The following is a 9,645-nucleotide window of genomic DNA, read 5'->3' on the forward strand; positions in this document are numbered from 1 at the left end:
TCACTGTAAGGACCAAAATTGATATTTCACCATTTCTCTATGCATGCTTTATTTTTCTGGTAAATTTAATGTTTTAGTTCCTTTAATTTTAGCGTTTTTTACACTTTGGTCACTTCACCTTTGATTTTTATTTATTTTTATTTTGGCACGCATTTTTATTTTATTTTGATTTAGTCCTTATTAGTCTTAATTTAGCTACTGAATTTTAATTTCTTGCATTTTGGTCCCTATTTACTTTTTATTGAGTTACTTTCTTTTATTTTCTCGCAATTTAGTCCTTATATTTAAATTTTATTATATTTAGATCCTTGTATATTTTAATTTTCTTTATTATTTGTAATTTTTATTATTTTATTTAATCTTAGTATTTATTTAATTTATTTTGTAATTTTATTTTTAATTAGGATTAATATTCGAATCAAAATTAGAAATTAGGACGACACTACAGTATAATTAGGGGCAATTCGAGTTGAGTTTTCGCATTATACGCCCGAATACTCGAATTAATTGTTCGATTAAAAAATTAATTAAAAATTATTATTTTTCTCTAAAAATCTTTGTTTAATATTTTAGGTAATAATTAATTTTTAACTAGTCCCTTAATTTTAGAAATTATTAATTTAGGTCTTTAGATTTTTAATCTTTTAGAACTCTTATATTTTAGTCCTTTTCCCTTTTAGTCCCTCAAACTTCGATTAGACTTTTAATATTGACATAATTAAATATGTTAAATAGAGCCTCCATTTTAGCTTAGATTTCAAACTAGTCTTTTAATTTAGGGGATAATTCGAGTCGGCCCTCGCGTAAACGCTCGAGGGACCATCTCGGTTATACGATTCAATAATTGATTAAAATCAAATAGGATTAATATTAGAACCTACACATTTATGTTTGAACCCCTAGGTCCTTTAATTTTCATAATTTGACACTTTAAGCTAGAAAAAGCCTTAATTTACTTTTAGTTTAATTAGGATAAATAAAATTTTGTCTGATTGCATTTTATTTTAACTTTAAGGCAATGTTCACTTATTTAAGGAATTAATAGTATATCTCCCGCGATCACGCTCAAGGAGTGACTACTGGTGATTCCCTAAATAGGTCAACATCCTTTTCAAAACCGCATCATGTTTTTTAAAATTGAGGCAATGTTCGGTTATTAGACAAAATAGTTGATCTTCTGCATTTACGCTCGGGGGCGAATGATATCGGTCTCAATAAACAAATACCCTTTTCAAACTCTGCATCCTTAATGATTTTTAAATTAAATAAAAGATTGAACTCAAAATTTCCAATTTTAAATATAGGGTAATCAACTAGGTACCAATTTTTAGGCGTTTGTGGGGGTGCTAATCCTTCCTCACGCGTAACTGACTCCCGAAACTGATTTCTGGATTTTCGCAGATCCCAAAACTCGGTATTTTATTAAAATAAAATGTTTTATTAAAATCACCCGGTTTTTATGGTGTTTCAATCTCACCTTAAATGATTGGTGGCAACTCCTCACATTTTTAAACGCTTTTCAAAGAAAAAACCCCCGAGTCGGTATCGGTCTTTCCCCGCCCAGGCGAAAAACGGTGTCAACAGCTAACTACTTCCTGTGGAACAGCTTCAGTCAAGCCAGCCAGATTCATATCATCAGAAGTTGTTCCTTGACCTGCACCAACTGTGTAAACTTGAAATATCCTCATATCAGTATTAACCTCAAGTTCTGCAGACTTTCGTTGATTAGATATAGATGTATTACTCGATCCCTCAACCCCTACAAATGGAAAGGTCAACTCATCAAAAATGACATGTCTGGAAACATATATCCTGCCACTAGCTGCTAAACACATGTAACCTTTGTGCTGAGGGCTGTAACCAAGGAATGTACATGGCTGAGAACGAAACTCAAGTTTGTGCTGCTGAAACAGCCTCAAGGGAGGAAAGCATTTACACCCAAAGACTCTCATGAAATCATAATCTGGCATCTTTCCCAACAATCTCTCATAAGGTGACATCCCATCCAAAACCTTAGTAGGAATTCGATTGATAAGAAATACTGCAGTAACGGCTGCATAATACCAATAACGCAAGGGCATAGCAGCTTGTGCTAGCAAAACCAAGGCAAGCTCAATGATGTGTCGATGCTTCCTTTCGACCACACCATTCTACAAAGATGTATGGGGGCAAGCAAACACGATGTAGAATCCCTTCTTTTAACAACACATATGATAGACTGCGATACTCTCCACCCAAGTCACTTTGCACAAGCTTCACAGACAGCCCAAACTGAGTTGCAACCATTTGCTGAAACACCTTGAACGTGTTTACTGCCTGCGATCATTCTTTCAAAAAATAGATCCAAGTATGTCATGAATAAGCATCAACAAACGAAAAATAATAGTAATAACCATTTGAAGCTACATGAGCTGGTCCCCATATATCAGTGCACACAAGTTGAAAGGGTTCAATATAGACGGTCTTGGAATGACAGAAGGGCAACTTATGGCTTTTGCCAATGCAGCATGCTTCACAAATTTTATTCACATCTTTATTAATTTGTACATCAATAGCTTTGCATACACTAGCAACTGTATAATATGTTGCATGCCCTAACCTTCTATGCCAAAGACTGTAAACATCACCAGCCGTAGCAACATTTACACATGTATTTTTACAAACAGTCGACATAGTAGTACTAGGAAACACATAAAGTCCCTCTTGCATTCTTCCTTGAAGAAGCACCTCTCCATTAACTGCATCACGAACACAACAACCTTGTGCATAGAATTCAAACACCACATTGTTATCCCTAGCAAACTTGGACACAGATAACAAGTTTTGTGTTATGCCAGGTACATGAAGTAAATCATTAACTAGCAGTACTCTAGAAGAAGACTTCATGATTGTACTGCCAACCAAATCGACAGGTAATGAAGCACCATCACCCACAACTAGCTTACCTGGACCACTGAAACCAGTTTTGTGAGTTATAACATCTGCATCTGGAGTGACATGGTGGGTAGCACCAGAGTTAATAACCCACTGATCCTGCTCAGCCACTGATGCATCAGCACTGGTTGAAGCATGAAGTCGAGACCCCTTCGAAGAACACATGCATGCACACTTATCATACGCATCATTGTGAGCCTGATCAGGTTCTTCATCATATCTGAGTTGATTGTTACTAACAATCTGAAATGATTCATCATAACGATGCCAACAACAATCAACTAAGTTCCCAATTTTACCACAAAGTTGACACTATATACGCGGCCTGCCTCTGCCTCGACCTGCTCGACCACCAGACCTGCCACCTGACTGAGCAGCAGTCATATGATCTCTATCATAGCTTGAATAAGATCGTTTGGAGTAATCACCTGAACCATCCCCACGAGAAATATGAGCCGCAACCATCACCGTTTCTTCTTGAACTGTAAAACTAGCGATCTGCGTCTCTGCATCTATCAGCATGGTACAAATCTTATCTAAGGGATACATGTCATCGCTCGACGTAATAACAGCCATAAACAGTTGATATTCACGTGGTAGTCCTTCAAAATACTGGCAATTTGTCCTATAAGAGGAATTGGGCTTCCACATGAAGCAAAAGCATCACAAATTTCTTTGACTTTAGCAATGTAAACCCGCATATTGTCTTCTCCTTTCTTGAGAGACTGAAGTTTACAATGTAAACTCATCACCGAGGTGGAAGACCTAGTTGTAAAGTATTGCAATACCGTAGCCTATATCGATGCAGTTGTCTCAGCTCCCACAAACTGAGATAGAAGATGTGGACTGATGGTAGACAATAACCATGATGTTAACGCACTATATTGGGCTACAAATCATCATAAGCTTCATTGGGAACCAAGCTACCATCTTCATCAACAACCATCTCTGGTGGAGATGGCATAACACCGGTGAGAAGACGCTCAAGTCTATGATTGTGAACAGTAAGTAAAACTTGTTGTTTCCACAACAAGAAATTTGTTTCATCCAGTACCACATTGATTTTCTTGTTAGTGAACATCGAATCACAACATTCAGTAGAAAAAGAAGCAAGAAGCACATAAAGATCCATTAATCAGCCAAGAACACCATACCAAACTTATTGAGCAACCACCTTCCACGCCTAACAAGAACGCTCTGAGTTACACAGCAAGAAACACGAGGCTCCAGGAACTTATGGCGATTGATACCATGTGAGGAATTAACTACAACATCAAAGTGTAAAACTAGAATGCATATTGTTTATTGAACTATAACACTAATTATATACAAGTGTTTACAGCCAGCCCTTATAACTGCTCAACAACTAACAACTAACATTTAACAACCGTCCCTAACAGCTTCCCTAACTACACAACTAACTGTACACATCATCTAAGAACTTCATCATTCAACGAGCTCCATGATCAGAAATTCACCGCTGACCTCGTATCCATGACCGTCCACGTTAGAGCTTGTGAACATGTTTTGGTAGAAATCTGTAGCCATATCCTTAAAAGTTTCTTAATCTCCACACCATGTGTCATCGACATTTTAATGGTTGATCGTGTTTGTCCTTCGTCTGCTCATCGTGGATGTATGGAAGTATTTTGTATTTTTGTTGCTCTGAAGTACCCATTTACTTCTCGCCTTTTGAAACCATAGGCTTTCCTCTTGTTCTAATATGACGTCAAGCTCTGTTTGTAGTTGCTTTTCCAGGTCTTCAATAAATAACAAGTGAGCTTTGTTCAAATCTTTCTCTATTCCCCTAACCCGAGCCAAGGTTTTCCTCTTTCTGACCCTATGTGACCGAAGACTTCTTGGTCCCAAGTTGACACCTTATTTTGAATTCCTCCGTTCCAACAGACATGTGCTTTTGTAGTAGCAATTGGAAAGTGGTCCGAACCTATTCTTTCGAGGTGCAGTACTCTTGCATTTGGGCGGATTTGTAACCATCTTTCATTCACAAGGCATCTATCCAGTTTCTGATAAAGATTCCCTCTCCTCCATGTGTATTCTGAACCCATAGAAATAATGTCTTATAGTCCCAAGTCGAATACAAAGTCTGAGAAATCCTTACTCACTCCGGACACTCTACGAACACCACCTTTCCTTTCTTCCCATCTTAAAATGGAATTAAAGTCACCACCTAGTATCCACGCTTCATTGTTTCCGGGATCCAATTGTTTGAGTTTGTCCCAAAGAAGTTTCCTTTGTGATGATTGAGGGCTTGCGTAAACTATAGTGATTGTAATCCAAGTCCTATTATCTTGGTTCCTGCATCAACCATGTATAAATTCGAGATTTTCAAGATTTCCAATTCCATAGCCTCTCCCCATAAAATCCATATGCCTCCCTGCACTTCAACTCTAAATGTTCATAAATCCCAGCTTTTTGATGACATTATCCGCTGTTCTTTTGCTCACTCGAGTCTCCATTAGTGCTACAACCTGAGGTTTGTTCCAGCTTTGGCAAGCAAATGGACTTCCAAGTAACAAATACTTGAAAAGTAATAAATCATACATAATAGTGGCATATATCCTAAATCATTCTTGAATTCTAAGCCAAACAAGTAATTACAAATGTAAGGACCTTTTTTATATTTCCCAGTGTGCTTTCATAAATCATGTTAAAACACAAAATAAACACCGGCAAAATACTCAGAATTATTATAAATGATGCCATGCCAAATCTTATTTCAATCTAGATTCTCAGTCAACGAGAATTGTAAAAACATTAATTTTAAGGAATAAATTCTATAATAAAATAGGTTTATGTAATTAAATAAAAAGTCAAATTAGACAGTTCCACACTGAAATTAAATACATTTTAAGGTCACATGCTAAATTTCAAAGCATTTTGAGCTAAATTCTACCTTTAATTTGTGTTTCAAAATTTGAAACTAATGTGAACTTACTCTACAAAAATATTTAGTAAAAAAGATCTAGTAGGCTCTTTCAGTCGATATCAATACCAATGGCTTGATTTTGATACCAAACACCTGACTTTAATACTAGGTCAACCGATTTCGAAACCGATAATCCAGTTTCAATATTGTTCATGTAGAACTACAAAATTTTTAATATTTTTAAGCAAGAAATTGGTCTCCCAACATCACCAATCATCCTATGCATGCTCCTAAAGATTTATCAACATACTAAATACATGGGAAAAAAACATGTGCCAAATTTAGACCACTAAGTACCAATTCATACAATTTTTCACTTTTCAGGAATCTAACTAATCATTTTCGACTCTAAGTGTAATTTACTTAATCCAACAAGTATAACATATCATATACATGTTTTATAAATTGTCCGAACCAGAAAAATAATATGAACACATGATTTGACCTTTTAACTCAAGATTCATACAGTTTTTGCATACAAAGCATACACAATAGCATACTAGTAATCAGTTTAGTCTAAAATGTTACATGATTTTTTGCATCTTTAATACTTCTACATTACCAATACACCATATGTAAACTATTTATTCCTTATTATTAACTGCCTTTGAAGACCACCTTCACTTGCCTTGCTTCTCTTCCCTTGTTTGTAACATCCTAAATACGATTCCTTATATAATGAACCAAAAACACCACATTGGATCACTTAAACGGCCACTACATTAAAATCTTTCCTTCATTGATCATAATATGAAATCATTTATAAATATAACCCATAAAATACATAGTGACATTTAAAATGTGTTTACAAATCGGTTCTAAAATAAACAACTTGTTGGTGCTGATATCAAAGCATGTGTCTTGCTGATGCTTATTGGTCTTGCCTGGCTTTCTTTTTTGGATAAGTTAGCTCTTTTCCCATTGGTTTAGCTGTCTCCTTTCTACTTCCTGCGGTAAAAAAAGTGGAAAAGCGAGACGGCGACAGAAGATAAGTGAAAGACATTGGAAGATTCCACATGCTATTAACTTACTTGAGAGGCAGGTTGGCTAAGTCAAGAACCATAGCTATGATACGTAATGAAGTTAGTGGTTCCAACTTTCCATCAATCCTAAATTCAAGAAGAGAAGAGAAAGACATTGGAAGATTAGACATGCTATTAACTTACACATGTTTCATTTTCACTTAAACTATACAATAGCTGTACAAATATTAGAACGTATAACAACCGCTAAACCACTACTGACGTCAACAAGACTTTTCAGAAGATGGAGCAATTTGATTTCTAATTTGTAAATTTATCCAACAAAGCTTATAATTGATGCTATTAAAATTCTCCTTTTTTGTTGTATTAAAATATAAGTTCAACAATCTTCCCATTTTTGATTCAACAATCTTCCCATATTTTATATAATAAATTTTTTTGAACAAAACTCCCCCTTTGTAAAACATTTATTGGAAAAAAGAATATTTGAAAATATTTTAAGCTCTCATTTTTCATTGAGAAATTGAATTTTTCAAATCTATATTTCTCCCCCTTTTTGTTATATAAAAAATAGTTCAAACTTTATTGGTTCAAAATAACAATGGAGAGTAAAAAAAATTAACATAAAATCATTTGAAAAATCAAAACTCCCCTAAATAAAAGCATTCCATGTAAAATTTTGATCCAGAAATTTAACACTTAAAAAGATATTAGATTTCAACCAAGAGATAAACAAGTTAGTAGAATAGGAAATTCAATAAATCTAAAATAATCATCTGTATGCAATAATTAGAAATGAAGCATTAAAACTCACATGCATAAAGCATTACAAAAATGTCATGCATTCGATATAGATATCAATTGTTAGAGAGATATCATTTGCAAGTAAAAGTATATTCATAAACATTTAAAATCATTTGCATTTGCATATCAAGAGTGTAAGAATTAAGTACACATATACAAATAGGCAATAAATGAAAAGAATTTCATCAAAATATTAAGATTTGGGAATTTAAACTCAAATAATGAAAATCACCTTGAGGTCAAGATACAAATATCATTTAAAACATAAAAACATAATTTGAACAAAAACATTATGATGAACTAAAAATTGATAAAAACATTTAACTTAAAAAATGTTTGTCATAACACATTTTCAACATACATGAGATAACAAGCAACATGTAATCATTTATGTTCAATACTCATGCATGCATAAAAATTAATAGGCAACCAACATACAAAATCAATAAACTTTAAATTTAGAGGTTACTCATCCTTCTTTTGTGTGACTGAGAAGCGCCATTTTACTGTCAAATAATTATTCTTAATCTCAAATGAAAGAAATAACATGGTAGTATAGAGAAGAAGTGTCGATCTACAGGGACTTTAAAGTTGCTGATATAGAAGGTTTTTGATTCTGGTTTAAGCGAAATTGTAAGTCAAAATGAAGGGATTTGTTTGAAATATTTTAAAGTAAATAAAGAATTTAATCTAAGAAAATTAAAGAAAGTAAATTGAGATGAAAATTCAAATATGGGGTGGTGAAGCATAGTAGGGGCATGGGTGCATGTGGATTCGATGTGATCGATTTGAATATTGGAAATGCATAAAAGTGGTGTATTATGAACCCTAATGATTTGCATAAACTTTGATAATCACCTTAGGACTTAAAACAAGTATTTAGGATTAATTTGGGGGTGATTCACGAGTAAAACAAGAAAATTATGTGTTTATACTATTCTTCATAGGGTAAATTCTGAGAACTTTATAGGGAAATATCTTTATGTATGACTGGTTTAGAAGGAAGATAACATAAATATCTTTGTAAAGTCGTTTGGATATTTCCAGCAAATTGGTTGCTTGATCTTTTGGTAAAAAATGAAAATTACTTAAAAAAAGGGTATCTAAATGAGATAAAGTACACGAAAATCATTATCATGGTATAGTATCCACGTTAATCTGCGTTAGTAGTGGGACAGACACCAATTCAATTCATATATAGTGTCGTGTTCCACTTTATGGCTCCTTATTCCGCAATAGAAATTGATGGGTGGGTGCCTATAAATAGGCACAGACAATGTCTTAGTTTAAGCATCCTCAACTCTGATTGTTTACTTTGACAAAAGGAAATCAAAAATGGCTTCCATTTCCAAGAGTTTCCTCATCCTTAATATTTTAGCAGCACTTCTTCTCCTTTCTTCCAAAGTGGCAAAGCGAGACAACGACAGAAGTTAAGAGAGACATTGGAAAATTCCACATGCTATTAAGTTACTTGAGAAGCAGGTTGGCTAAGTCAAGAACCGCAACTAAACGACTACTGATGTCACGAAGACATGGCTTACCGAATACAAGGCGATATGGTGACATATCGATAGGTCCTTTACATGCAGTTCGATAAGCCCACAAAGCGTCAATCAATTTCAAGCTCCAATCCTTGCGATTTGGTTTGACTATTTTCTCAAGAATCGTCTTTACTTCACGGTTTGAAATTTCTGCTTGTCCGTTCATTTGTGGATGATAAGTCATGGCAATCCTATGATTTACTCCATGCTTTTTCATAAGCACATCAATTAAACGATTGATGAAGTGTGTGCCGCAGTCGCTTATTATCGTTCTTGGTGTACCAAACCTGGAAAAAACACAATTCTTTAGAAATTAAGTAGTTTTGGCATCGTTGTTTCGAGTGGCTTTAGCTTCTACCCACTTCGAAACATAGTCAACCGCAAGAATTATATAACAATTCCCGAAAGAAGAAACAAAAGGACCCATATAGTCAAG

Source organism: Hibiscus syriacus, unplaced genomic scaffold, assembly GCF_006381635.1.
Source record: "Hibiscus syriacus cultivar Baekdansim isolate YM2019G1 unplaced genomic scaffold, ASM638163v2 tig00014728_pilon, whole genome shotgun sequence".
In the NCBI taxonomy this organism is placed as follows: domain Eukaryota; kingdom Viridiplantae; phylum Streptophyta; class Magnoliopsida; order Malvales; family Malvaceae; genus Hibiscus; species Hibiscus syriacus.